This window comes from Schistocerca americana, chromosome 8, assembly GCF_021461395.2.
Source record: "Schistocerca americana isolate TAMUIC-IGC-003095 chromosome 8, iqSchAmer2.1, whole genome shotgun sequence".
In the NCBI taxonomy this organism is placed as follows: Eukaryota; Metazoa; Arthropoda; class Insecta; order Orthoptera; family Acrididae; genus Schistocerca; species Schistocerca americana.
In genome coordinates this window covers 128,290,481-128,303,919 of record NC_060126.1, presented here as the reverse complement: position 1 = coordinate 128,303,919, position 13,439 = coordinate 128,290,481, and the positions used below count along the sequence as shown (strand labels likewise).

At 40.0% G+C, this 13,439-nt stretch overlaps 1 long non-coding RNA gene across 2 annotated transcripts in view; it reads right to left on the bottom strand.

Annotated features, from left to right (window-relative positions):
* Nucleotides 1-2,113: 2,113 nt before the first annotated feature.
* The window catches only part of LOC124545414, an 81,940-nt gene continuing 70,614 nt past the window's right edge, over nucleotides 2,114-13,439 (bottom strand). For both annotated transcript variants that reach the window (XR_006967618.1, XR_006967617.1), the window contains exon 3: nucleotides 2,114-2,482. This is a non-coding gene — a long non-coding RNA (uncharacterized LOC124545414). The remainder of the gene's footprint in view (nucleotides 2,483-13,439) is intronic.

Sequence of the window (13,439 nt, the reverse complement as noted above, 5' to 3'; positions counted from 1 at the left end):
ATGTGGCTGGACATTATTACTCATCAGGAGCCCTGTACGAAACTTAAGTGCTTTCATAGTTTTAAATAATGACAGTATTTGGGATAAGAATGTAGTTGGGATACAGATGGTTTGTGAACTGATAAAAATTCTTTAAAAATAAACCAAAAAAGTGAAATAATAATCATAAATTTATGACGCACACTTTTCTATATATTTCCACACAGAAAATTTGAACGAAATTGTTTCCAGAGCTTTAGTATATCTAATTGTAAATGATATATTGTATAAGAATTTGAGCTTCATGAACTTTTTATTTTTCATTTTCCTTAAGGGATACGAAAATGTTGTTGATTTAGTTTGTCCTGAAATGGCTACATGCGACTGCCTGTAAGTAAAGAATGGATATGGTAAATACGATTTGAAACTTTGTCCCCGTAACTTGCTTATAGTGACAGCAAATGCAATTTTAATTCGCTTCTTACCTGGTATTCACTAAGACCTCAATAAATTCTAACTGTATTTCAGGATTCTGATTGCATTTCGTACTTCATGTAAGCACGTTAGGCCATAGCAGCAATACGTAAATCATAATTTATGTTGGCAGGGGCTAATATTTTTGTCATTTCGAAAGGCATATTCGTATAGGAATGTCAACCTGTACAACAGGCAGAGATAATGGACTACTGCAGTGGTCACCGTCATAGTCTATGACACTGATGTATACAAATTATCCAGTTAATAAGATGTAATTTGTAATAAGATAAAATGAAAAGTGAGTTTCTTGTTCGTGAGTAAGAGGTTAGCTTCACAAACTACAGGTATGATGCCGGACATCTATGGTGCCCTTTTGCCTACGATAGTTCAAAATTTTCGACAAATAGTAAGTCTTAGCACAAAACCGGTATGCAGTATGAGAAACGATTAAAAATTTTCTAATGATGCCTCAGTCATCTGTGTACGATTAGCATGTCTTGAAGAAAAGGGATGTTGACTTGAGAAGTAATATATATGAATAAAAAAGAAGCCAGTGCCGAATGCACCTTTGGAAAGACAAACGTGGGGAACAAGTATAATGTCGCAATAACATTATGCCTTTGCCCACCATTAACACCTGCACCAAGAAAACAATCATGTTAGACAATGTTCCAGGATGCATTAGCTATTACCACCTCTCACCACTTGGGGGAAGATTCAACTTCCCAGAAATAGTGTTTTGGTACAGCAGTGGATATCTGCTATGTGATGTGCAATACCTGACATGTATTTACATTCCCCTAAAAGCTAAAGGTATCATTTTGCTACAATGGAAGAGTAAAAATAATGTGTTTCACTTTCTGACTTTCAGCAATAGAAAAAGATCAAAAAATGTGTGAAAGAGCTGTTGGCTGTGGTCCAGCTCAAAACATTGTGCTCTAGAGTTTGCCTATGTCACACCAGACTCTGGCCACCAATTGTGGAAGTCGGTTGATAGGGACCGATGGCCAGTCATGTGACTGTGACACGTCATTTACTGAACCAATGATGTATGCTGGTGCACTCGCTCTGCCAAGCATGAAATGATTTCCTTTTTATTTTGACTTTTCATGTGAAATATCTGTGATGAAGCGAATGAATACAGTGTGGTAACTTAACTGGTGTGGCCTTTCTCAGGCAGAATATGTCAAGAGGGATGTTTAAGTGTTAAGATTTCCATGGGAAAAAAGTCAGGATTATTAGTTTGTAGCTGTGTCTGTGACGACCACAGATAAATTCTTCTCTATTATAAGTTTCTTTTCTCAGGCATTATCTCTCGATCTAGGACTGTTATACTCTGAAGATGGCTTCGAAAACATGAAGCTCTGGAAACTTTGTCTGTATTGAGAGTTCTGCCATAAAGAAATTGTGAGGTTGATGACGCATAATATACACTGCTACAGATAGGCTAAGTGGTTGGCAGTGAACACCTTCAAGAATGCTGTTAAATTTCTGATGGAACAAGATGCTGAATGAAAGTGAATAGGCCAATGCATGTATCGTCGTGTAACTAACGCTCTAGTACAAAGCTAAAACAGATGCCCTAAACTGATCTCAGTGAAGGTTGTTACGCGAACTATTAAACAATGATACGTTACTCTCAATGAGTATTCTCATGTTGCTCAAATAATTTGTTTATTGTAAACAAAAATCAGTTTTAAATGCCAGGTAAACATTTCTGACTGTACTGATGTAGCCTCACAATGATGTAATGTTTCTGTTGTGGTAACAGCAGAGCCACAGCGTCTCCAGCCAATAGGTGATGTCTTCTCTGTGCCCGTGACGTCGACACGTGGTGCTGCTAGTGTATTGGCTGCGCTTATAGTATGCGGATGCCCACCACAATAGAAAAAGAAAACATCGTCGATGATGAGCTGCTGTTCTCGTTGCCTGGAAGGTGGGTGTCCACCCCGATACTAATGACTTTGTCGCTGCTGGCTGACCTGTCACAGGGGACATTAGGAGTGTCCAAGACAACCGAGCACACCTGTGGACAACAAAGACACTGATTTAAGTGCTGGTGCCTATGCCACATAAGTGAAACGTCAAATTTCAAGTTTTATGCCAAAACACATAGACCTTACACATAAAGAGTAGAGGGAGGTGCATATCACAAGGAACAGTTCATCAAAAGGAGTCAGTTTCCAAGTATGAAACAAATTTTAAACTGGAAACAATTATTACATTTTAGAAGTTTCGCCTCTTTAGCTGTTACCACGGATTTCAAACGTATAAGCTACAGTTTCTACATTTTATAGTTATACTAGGGGCATCCTCACATTTTAATCTTGTCATGTGGCTTTATGGTTAATGATACTTTGACAAAGGTAATGATATAAATTAATTTTTGCCTAGTGAAGTTACTAGTGCCTATATTTTGTTAATTTTTGTTTGTTTCATTGTGCTCATAATGTTTGTTACTATTTATACCATTAAGTTGCACCATAATATCCAAGAGTGTGAAACTAGCTATGGATGAAACTGGCTAATCGCCTAACATCTTTCAGTACAATCTTCTCGTACTTCCAGCCATGTCAAGAAGTCATACTTCCATGTGTTTCTGGACAAGTTGCTATTAGCCCACTGTGAAGCAGTAACCGACTGTTGCCTGGTTGCTGTCCTCATCTTTACTTAGCCATGGAACCAGCTGCGGATGAGGCCATCCACATAAGACTTTGAGGATATAGCCTTGGATACAACTCGCAGAAAGTCAAGTTGCTCTTACTACCTTTTCTACAACTCATTCGCTGTCTGTTTCTTTTACAGCAGAGCAATTCAAAGATGCTGTCTTTAGACAAGTGAATGATGTAACTAAGTACTGTAATAATTTACAAATTATCAAGGTCCAATTTTTGAAAGAATATTGGTCTACAGCAATTCAGTGAGAACTGCTCATACATTTCTGGATCGAAGACTAGTTCAACCTGTCCAGGGCACAATGAAGGCAATCTGTAAGTACTGATGTGGGGTGGCTGTACAGTTGTTGTTGTGGGTATAAAACTTTTGTTACCATTCTGTGTTTGGTGAGAACTTGTAGCACCACTCCATGACAATTACGAGAATTATGAACATTTTCTTGAAAGAGTCTAATATTCTCATGGCCCTTACAGTACAGTGCAAAATATAACACAGGAGCTGCGGGAAGGTGGAAGACTCATGCCACTTATGATGATGTGCATGGCAGGCAACAGAATTTCAATCATTCTGATGACCAGTTTGAAGTAGAAAAATGGCAAGTAATAGTGAGGAACATAAATAAAGTGTATATAGCAGCTGCCACAGGTGACCTTGGTGGGGAGGAGGTGCACTCAGTGGGGGAACAAGATTGCTGAATAGCTTGGTTGGGCAGCTGATGGGAAGTTCTATTGAACTTTGTAAGAATGGAGACACTAATGAGTGGGGGAGACATTCCTGCACCACTGAGCGTGTGAGAAGAGTCACCTGACTTGCACCCCATTTATTATTATGACATAACTGATGGATTAAATGCTGCTGGTACTATTGGGATAGTGTGACAGTTTGACAGAAAGCAACTGACTGGAACAGGAACAATAAGAAGTAAAAATTCGTTGATGTGGCAAGTGTGAGGACTTCAGGCTCCAGAACAGTATATGAAAGACTGCAAGGAAGCAAGCACTTCTGAACTGCAAGGGAGAGAATTCAAATAAGAATGTTCATTACAAAACACAAGAGTGCCTCTGGACAGCACTAATATGATTTATAAATTCGTATTTGATGGAGATGCCAAATATGACTGCCATCAAGGTTGGACAGCACTCATGCAGTGTGCTTTTAGACTCCCACACTCAATAGTGAATAGGAAGAGCAAAGATAGAAATTCGATGCCTGTGACTGAGTTGGGTAAAAAAAAAAAAGCCAAAATAAAAGAGTTGTTTTGTGGGGGAGAGCTGGTGCCCATTTCAGCTGATGTCAATCCGATTGTAAAAGTAGCAGTAGGTGGCTTAGAAAGTGAGGTACTGGTTGACAGCTGTTCACAGATTTCAGTGACTTCACCTAGCAAAATGAACACAGTACTACAGCTGACCTGTAACGTTAAAATTTTTGGTGCTACAGGGATGGTGTCCAAAAACAATCCAACATGAAGTCAAACTACTCTTGCAGTTCAAAGTTGTGGTCACAGAATTGCACATGTTTGAGAATTCAGAAACTGTGTTAACATGATCATAGGTATCAATTCTTTAATATAAATTGTTGTGATGTAAATGTCGAGCGGTGTTGTATAATAATGTACATGCAGTGCTAATGTTGGTAATACGCACCTGTGTGTGGTTTTTCTGTATATTGTTTTTCTTGTTGTACGTACTTTGTGTTGAACCGGTACCTAATAAACCATATGTATTTCCAATCATCATCATCATCATCATTTAAGACTGATTATGCCTTTCAGTGTTCAGTCTGGAGCATAGCCCCCCTTATAAAATTCCTCCATGATCCCCTATTCAGTGCTAACATTGGTGCCTCTTCTGATGTTAAACCTATTACTTCAAAATCATTCTTAACCGAATCCAGGTACCTTCTCCTCGGTCTGCCCCGACTCCTCCTACACTCTACTGCTGAATCCATGAGTCTCTTGGGTAACCTTGCTTCTCCCATGCGTGTAACATGACCCCACCGTCTAAGCCTGTTCGCCCTGACTGCTACATCTATATAGTTCATTCCCAGTTTTTCTTTGATTTCCTCATTGTGGACACCCTCCTGCCATTGTTCCCATCTACTAGTACCTGCAATCATCCTAGCTACTTTCATATCCGTAACCTCAACCTTGTTGATAAGGTAACCTGAATCCACCCAGCTTTCGCTCCCGTACAACGAAATTGGTCGAAAGATTGAACGGTGCACAGATAACTTAGTCTTGGTACTGACTTCCTTCTTGTAGAAGAGAGTAGATCGTAGCTGAGCGCTCACTGCATTAGCTTTGCTACACCTCGCTTCCAGTTCTTTCACTATGTTGCCATCCTGTGAGAATATGCATCCTAAGTACTTGAAACCGTCCACCTGTTCTAACTTTGTTCCTTCTATTTGGCACTCAATCCGTTTATATTTCTTTCCCACTGACATTACTTTCGTTTTGGAGATGCTAATCTTCATACCATAGTCCTTACATTTCTGATCTAGCTCTGAAATATTACTTTGCAAACTTTCAATCGAATCTGCCATCACAACTAAGTCATCCGCATATGCAAGACTGCTTATTTTGTGTTCACATATCTTAATCTCACCCAGTCAGTCTATTGTTTTCAACATATGATCCATAAATAATATGAACAACAGTGGAGACAGGTTGCAGCCTTGTCTTACCCCTGAAACTACTCTGAACCATGAACTCAATTTACCATCAACTCTAACTGCTGCCTGACTATCCATATAAAGACCTTTAATTGCTTGCAAAAGTTTGCCTCCTATTCCATAATCTTGTAGAACAGACAATAACTTCCTCCTAGGAACCCGGTCATATGCCTTTTCTAGATCTATAAAGCATAGATACAATTCCCTGTTCCACTCATAACACTTCTATTCCCTGTTCCACTCATAACACTTCTCCATTATTTGCTGTAAGCTAAAGATCTGGTCCTGACAACCTCTAAGAGGCCTAAACCCACACTGATTTTCATCCAATTGGTCCTCAACTAATACTTGCACTTTCCTTTCAACAATACCTGAGAAGATTTTACCCACAACGCTGATTAAAGAGATATCTCTATAGTTGTTACAATCTTTTCTGTTTCCATGTTTAAAGATTGGTGTGATTACTGCTTTTGTCCAGTCTGATGGAACCTGTCCCGACTCCCAGGCCATTTCAATTATCCTGTGTAGCCATTTAAAACCTGACATTCCACTGAATTTGATGAGTTCCGACTTAATTTCATCCACCCCAGCTGCTTTATTGCACTGCAATCTATTGACCATTTTTTCCACTTCCTCAAATGTGATCCTATTTCCATCATCATTCCTATCCCATTCTACCTCTAAATCTGAAACATTACTGATCGCATTTTCACCTACATTGAGCAACTCTTCAAAATATTCCCTCCATCTGCCCAAGGCATCCACAGGATTCACCAGCAGTTTTCCTGACCTGTCCAAAATACTTGTCATTTCCTTCTTACCTCCCTTTCGAAGACTGCTGATTACACTCCAGAATGGTTTTCCAGCAGCTTGACCCATAGCGTCCAACCTGTTTCCAAAGTCTTCTCACGATTTCTTCTTTGATGCTGCAATTATCTGTTTGGCTTTGTTTCTTTCCTCAACATAATTTTCTCTGTCTACCTGGGTTCTGGTTTGTAGCCATTTTTGATACGCCTTCTTTTTCCTTTTACGGGCTGCCTTGACTGTATCATTCCACCAAGCTGTTTGCTTCACCCTACTTTTACACACTGCTATTACAAGACATTCTTTAGCCACTTCTAGTACTGTGTCCCTGTACCTTGTCCATTCCTTTTCCAATGACTGTAATTGACTACATTCAACTAACTGGTACCTTTCTGAGATCGCTGTTATGTACTTGTGCCTGATTTCCTTATCCTGAAGTTTCTCCACTCTTATCCTCCTACATATGGACCTGACCTCCTGCACTTTCGGCCTCACAATCCCAATTTCACTGCAGATTAAATAATGATCAGTGTCATCAAAGAATTCCCTGAATACACGTGTGTACCTCACAGCCTTCCTGAATTCCTGATCTGTTATTATATAGTCAATGACAGATCTGGTTCCCCTCCATTCCCAAGTATACCGGTGAATGTTCTTCTGTTTAAAAAAGGAGTTTGTGATTACTAAGCCCATACTGGCACAGAAATCCAAGAGTTGTTTCCCGTTCCTGTTGGCCTCCATGTTGTTGTTGTTGTGGTCTTCAGTCCTGAGACTGGTTTGATACAGCTCTCCATGCTACTCTATCCTGTGCAAGCTTTTTCATCTCCCAGTACCTACTGCAACCTACATCCTTCTGAATCTGCTTAGTGTATTCATCTCTTGGTCTCCCTCTACGATTTTTACCCTCCACGCTGCCCTCCAATACTAAATTGGTGATCCCTTGATGCCTCAGAACATGTCCTACCAACCGATCCCTTCTTCTGGTCAAGTTGTGCCACAAACTTCTCTTCTCCCCAATCCTATTCAAAACTTCCTCATTAGTTATGTGATCTACCCATCTAATCTTCAGCATTCTTCTGTAGCACCACATTTCGAAAGCTTCTATTCTCTTCTTGTCCAAACTATTTATCGTCCATGTTTCACTTCCATACATGGCTACACTCCATACGAATACTTTCAGAAATGACTTCCTGACACTTAAATCAATACAGGATGTTAACAAATTTCTCTTCTTCAGAAACGCTTTCCTTGCCATTGCCAGCCTACATTTTATATCCTCTCTACTTCGACCATCATCAGTTATCTTGCTCCCCAAATAGCAAAACTCCTTTACTACTTTAAGTGCCTCATTTCCTAATCTAATTCCCTCAGCATCACCCGACTTAATTAGACTACATTCCATTATCCTTGTTTTGCTTTTGTTGATGTTCATCTTATATCCTCCTTTCAAGACACTGTCCATTCCATTCAACTGCTCTTCCAAGTCCTTTGCTGTCACTGACAGAATTACAATGTCATCAGCGAACCTCAAAGTTTTTATTTCTTCTCCATGGATTTTAATACCTACTCCGAAGTTTTCTTTTGTTTCCTTTACTGCTTGCTCAATATACAGATTGAACAACATCGGGGAGAGGCTACAACCCTGTCTTACTCCCTTCCCAACCACTGCTTCCCTTTCATGTCCCTCGACTCTTATAACTGCCATCTGGTTTCTGTACAAATTGTAAATAGCCTTTCGCTCCCTGTATTTTACCCCTGCCACCTTTAGAATTTGAAAGAGAGTATTCCAGTCAACATTGTCAAAAGCTTTCTCTACGTCTACAAATGCTAGAAACGTAGGTTTGCCTTTCCGTAATCTTTCTTCTAAGATAAGTCGTAAGGTCAGTATTGCCTCACGTGTTCCAGTGTTTCTACGGAATCCAAACTGATCTTCCCCGAGGTTGGCTTCTACTAGTTTTTCCATTCGTCTGTAAAGAATTCGTGTTAGTATTTTGCAGCTGTGACTTATTAAACTGATAGTTCGGTAATTTTCACATCTGTCAACACCTGCTTTCTTTGGGATTGGAATTATTATATTCTTCTTGAAGTCTGAGGGTATTTCACCTGTTTCATACATCTTGCTCACCAGATGGTAGAGTTTTGTCAGGACTGGCTCTCCCACGGCCGTCAGTAGTTCCAATGGAATATTGTCTACTCCGGGGGCCTTGTTTCGACTCAGGTCTTTCAGTGCTCTGTCAAACTCTTCACGCAGTATCATATCTCCCATTTCATCTTCATCTACATCCTCTTCCATTTCCATAATATTGTCCTCAAGTACATCGCCCTTGTATAGACCCTCTATATACTCCTTCCACCTTTCTGCTTTCCCTTCTTTGCTTAGAACTGGGTTTCCATCTGAGCTCTTGATATTCATACAAGTCGTTCTCTTATCTCCAAAGGTCTCTTTAATTTTCCTGTAGGCGGTATCTATCTTACCCCTAGTGAGATAGGCCTCTACATCCTTACATTTGTCCTCTAGCCATCCCTGCTTAGCCATTTTGCACTTCCTGTCGATCTCATTTTTGAGACGTTTGTATTCCTTTTTGCCTGTTTCACTTACTGCATTTTTATATTTTCTCCTTTCATCAATTAAATTCAATATTTCTTCTGTTACCCAAGGATTTCTACTAGCCCTCGTCTTTTTACCTACTTGATCCTCTGCTGCCTTCACTACTTCATCCCTCAAAGCTACCCATTCTTCTTCTACTGTATTTATTTCCCCCCATTCCTGTCAATTGCTCCCTTATGCTCTCCCTGAATCTCTGTACAACCTCTGGTTCTTTTAGTTTATCCAGGTCCCATCTCCTTAAATTCCCACCTTTTTGCAGTTTCTTCAGTTTTAATCTACAGATCATATCCAATAGATTGTGGTCAGAGTCTACATCTGCCCCTGGAAATGTCTTACAATTTAAAACCTGGTTCCTAAATCTCTGTCTTACTATTATATAATCTATCTGATTCCTTTTAGTATCTCCAGGGTTTTTCCATGTATACAACCTTCTTTCATGATTCTTAAACCAAGTGTTAGTTATGATTATGTTGTGCTCTGTGCAAAATTCTACCAGGCGGCTTCCTCTTTCATTTCTGTCCCCCAATCCATATTCACCTACTATGTTTCCTTCTCTCCCTTTTCCTACACTCGAATTCCAGTCACCCATGACTATTAAATTTTCGTCTCCCTTCACAATCTGAATAATTTCTTTTATTTCATCATACATTTCTTCAATTTCTTCGTCATCTGCAGAGCTAGTTGGCATATAAACTTCTACTACTGTAGTAGGTGTGGGCTTCGTATCTATCTTGGCCACAATAATGCGTTCACTATGCTGTTTGTAGTAGTTTACCCGCATTCCTATTTTCCTATTCATTATTAAACCTACTCCTGCATTACCCCTATTTGATTTTGTGTTTATAACCCTGTAGTCACCTGACCAGAAGTCTTGTTCCTCCTGCCACCGAACTTCACTAATTCCCACTATATCTAACTTCAACCTATCCATTTCCCTTTTTAAATTTTCTAACCTACCTGCCCGATTAAGGGATCTGACATTCCACGCTCCGATCCGTAGAATGCCAGTTTTCTTTCTCCTGATAACGACATCCTCTTGAGTAGTCCCCGCCCGGAGATCCGAATGGGGGACTATTTTACCTCCGGAATATTTTACCCGAGAGGACGCCATCATCATGTAATCATACAGTAAAGCTGCATGCCCTCGGGAAAAATTACGGCTGTAGTTTCCCCTTGCTTTCAGCCGTTCGCAGTACCAGCACAGCAAGGCCGTTTTGGTTATTGTTACAAGGCCAGATCAGTCAATCATCCCGACTGTTGCCCTTGCAACTACTGAAAAGGCTGCTGCCCCTCTTCAGGAACCACACGTTTGTCTGGCCTCTCAACAGATACCCCTCCGTTGTGGTTGCACCTACGGTACGGCCATCTGTATCGCTGAGGCACGCAAGCCTCCCCACCAACGGCAAGGTCCATGGTTCATGGGGGGGGGGTTGGCCTCCATATCCTCTCCAAATTTACCCATAACCTTTTCATACCCTTCTGTTCGATTTCCAATCCTGGCGTTAAAATCACCCATGAGCAGAACACTGTCCTTGTCCTTTACTCTAACAACTACATCACTGAGTGCCTCATAAAAACTATCCATCTTATCTTGATCTGTCCCTTCACAATGCGAATATACTGACACAATCCTAATTTCTTGCTAGACACTGTCAAATCTATCCACATCAGTCGTTCGTTTACATACCTTATTGCAACTACGCTGGGTTCCATTTCTTTCCTGATGTAAAGCCCTACACCCCATTGTGCTATTCCTGCTTTGACTCCTGACAGGTAGACCTTGTATTCTCCCACTTCCTCTTCTTTCTCACCCCTTACCCGAATGTCACTAACAGCTAAAACGTCCAGCCCCATCTTACTTGCAGCCTCTGCCAGCTCTACCTTCTTCCCAGAGTAGCCCCCAATTGATATTAATAGCTCCCCATCTCATTACCATTTGTTTGCCAAGTCGTATCTTTGGAGTCCCTGGTTTGTCAGTTAGAGGTGGGACTCCGTCACCTCCAAAGGTCCGAGGCATTTTGCTCTGATTGTTGCCAGCATCATATTTAAAGTACCAGGGAAGCAGGTTGCTAGCCTTACTTGCCCCGAGTCCCATTGGGTTTTACCCCTAACCGCTGAGGGACTAACTGGTGGATTTAGTAGTCTTTGCCGTATGAGCACAAAGGTGACCACGACTCAGAATATGTCCGAGATGCCCAGCCTTATTCCAAAGTAACTGGTATCCCGACTGTCGGGACCACTTACTTGGCCACTCATACGTTGCCCGTGGTTCATGAACTAGGACATGACTACAGGAACCCACACCATGAACCACATGTATTTCCAAATGTGCAAATATTTTTTTTTCTAAGAAAATCTCAGCAGGTTATGGGCCCAGGTGTGTGTTAAAAGGACACTTGTACAAAAATAATAACGTAGCTCTGTGCAAAAGGTTTTTAAAGTTATCTCCAAGAAGACATTTTTGAAGTTGTTAATTCCATGCAACCACTATGGATTCAATGAGAATTATCAACATCGGAGTTGTGGAAGGCAAAACAAATTGGAACATTTGGAAATACAAAATAAGTATTTGTCTATGAGGAATTCCTGGTGCACTTGATGTTGTGGAAGGCAGGACAGTGAAACCTAGTATTATTTCAGAAAGTGCTACCGTTGAACAAAGGGCGATCTATAAAAGTGCTTTAGAAGCTTTTAACAAAGTAGACAGCAACGCTCTACTTGTTTTGACTACAAATATGTTGGAAAAAACTTAACAGAAAATAATGCATCTAAATACAGCGTATGAAGTGTGGACAGAATCACACAAAATATTTGATGGTGTCTCTGAAGACAAAGTGTACAACCTTTGTTTGGAGTTCTTTAGTTACAAAAAGGCTCCTGAAGATGATATTGTGACACATATTTCCTAACAGAAATATTTGTGGAGTGAATTGAAACCAGAAATGACCAAAGATATCGTAAATAATTCAGAAATGCCTGATTTGTCTTTTATTTGTAAAATATAAGGAACACTACCAGAAGACTATTTTTGGTTTAAATCTAGTTGGATGCTAACATATAGAGATGACAGAACAATTGATAATTTAACAAATCAATTGTGTGCATATGAAAAAGCTCTGAGTACAAAGGAGGGTGATTTTAGTAAACAAGAAGCCCTCACTACAGACTCATCAAGGCTGTCATTTCAGCAAGTAAATCCAACAGATAAAAAGAAATTAATATGTAATTACTGCAAGAAACCTAACCATACAATTAAAGTGTGCAGAAAGTGGGCAGCGGATGGCAAACCTCCAAAACCAGCTACCACAGATACAAATATGCTACTTCTTGCTATGACATCTTCTGTGATGAACTCTGAATGTAGAAATGATGACTGGTATATAGACAATGGTGCAACAAGTCATATTACAAATGACAGGAATTGTTTCAAAACATTTCAGCGTTTTCTAACAAAACAGTCAGTTACTACAGCTAATGGTGACATAATTGAAGCAATTGGAAAAAGGTTCAATAGACATTAAAGCAGCAGTTGGAGGAAAATGGAACAGAATTACCTTGACAGATGTATGGTATGTACCTCAGATTCACAACAATCTATTATCTGTTCTTGCAATAAAGGATAAACATCCAGAAAGTAAATTCACATAAACTGCAGAAATTTGTCATCTTACGATTGATAATGTTACTAGATTGGCAGTTGTCTGTGATTGCTTTGTAGGCCATTTTAAACTTGCTGTAAGAAATGTGAAACCTAGCTCCCTCAGCGCAGTTAATACCACTAGCAGAGACAATACGTTGCAGCTTTATCATGAAACATTTGGAAACCAGAACAAGCCGCCATGTGAAGTCTGTACTTTGTAGCGAGTTAAATAATGAGGTGGAAATTGACAGTGAACTTTGTGAAGGCTGTATTTATGTCAAGGCTCTTCGTTTGCCATTTGACAACAGAAAGAGGACAGCAGAACCAGGTGAACTTATTCACGCTGATGTATGTGGTCCGTTTCAAGTACCTTCTGTGTCAGGGCACTGGTATTTTGTTCTTTTCAAAGATGATTGTACAAAGTTTAGGGCAACATATTTCATGCAAGAAAAGTCTGCAGAAAAGTTAAGGCAGTTAATAGCTGAAGCAAAAGCTGCTGGACATACCATCAAGGAACTTCTGAGTGATAATGGGAAAGAATTTGACAACAAACAAGCAAAAGAGATTCTTCACAAAGAGGGTGTA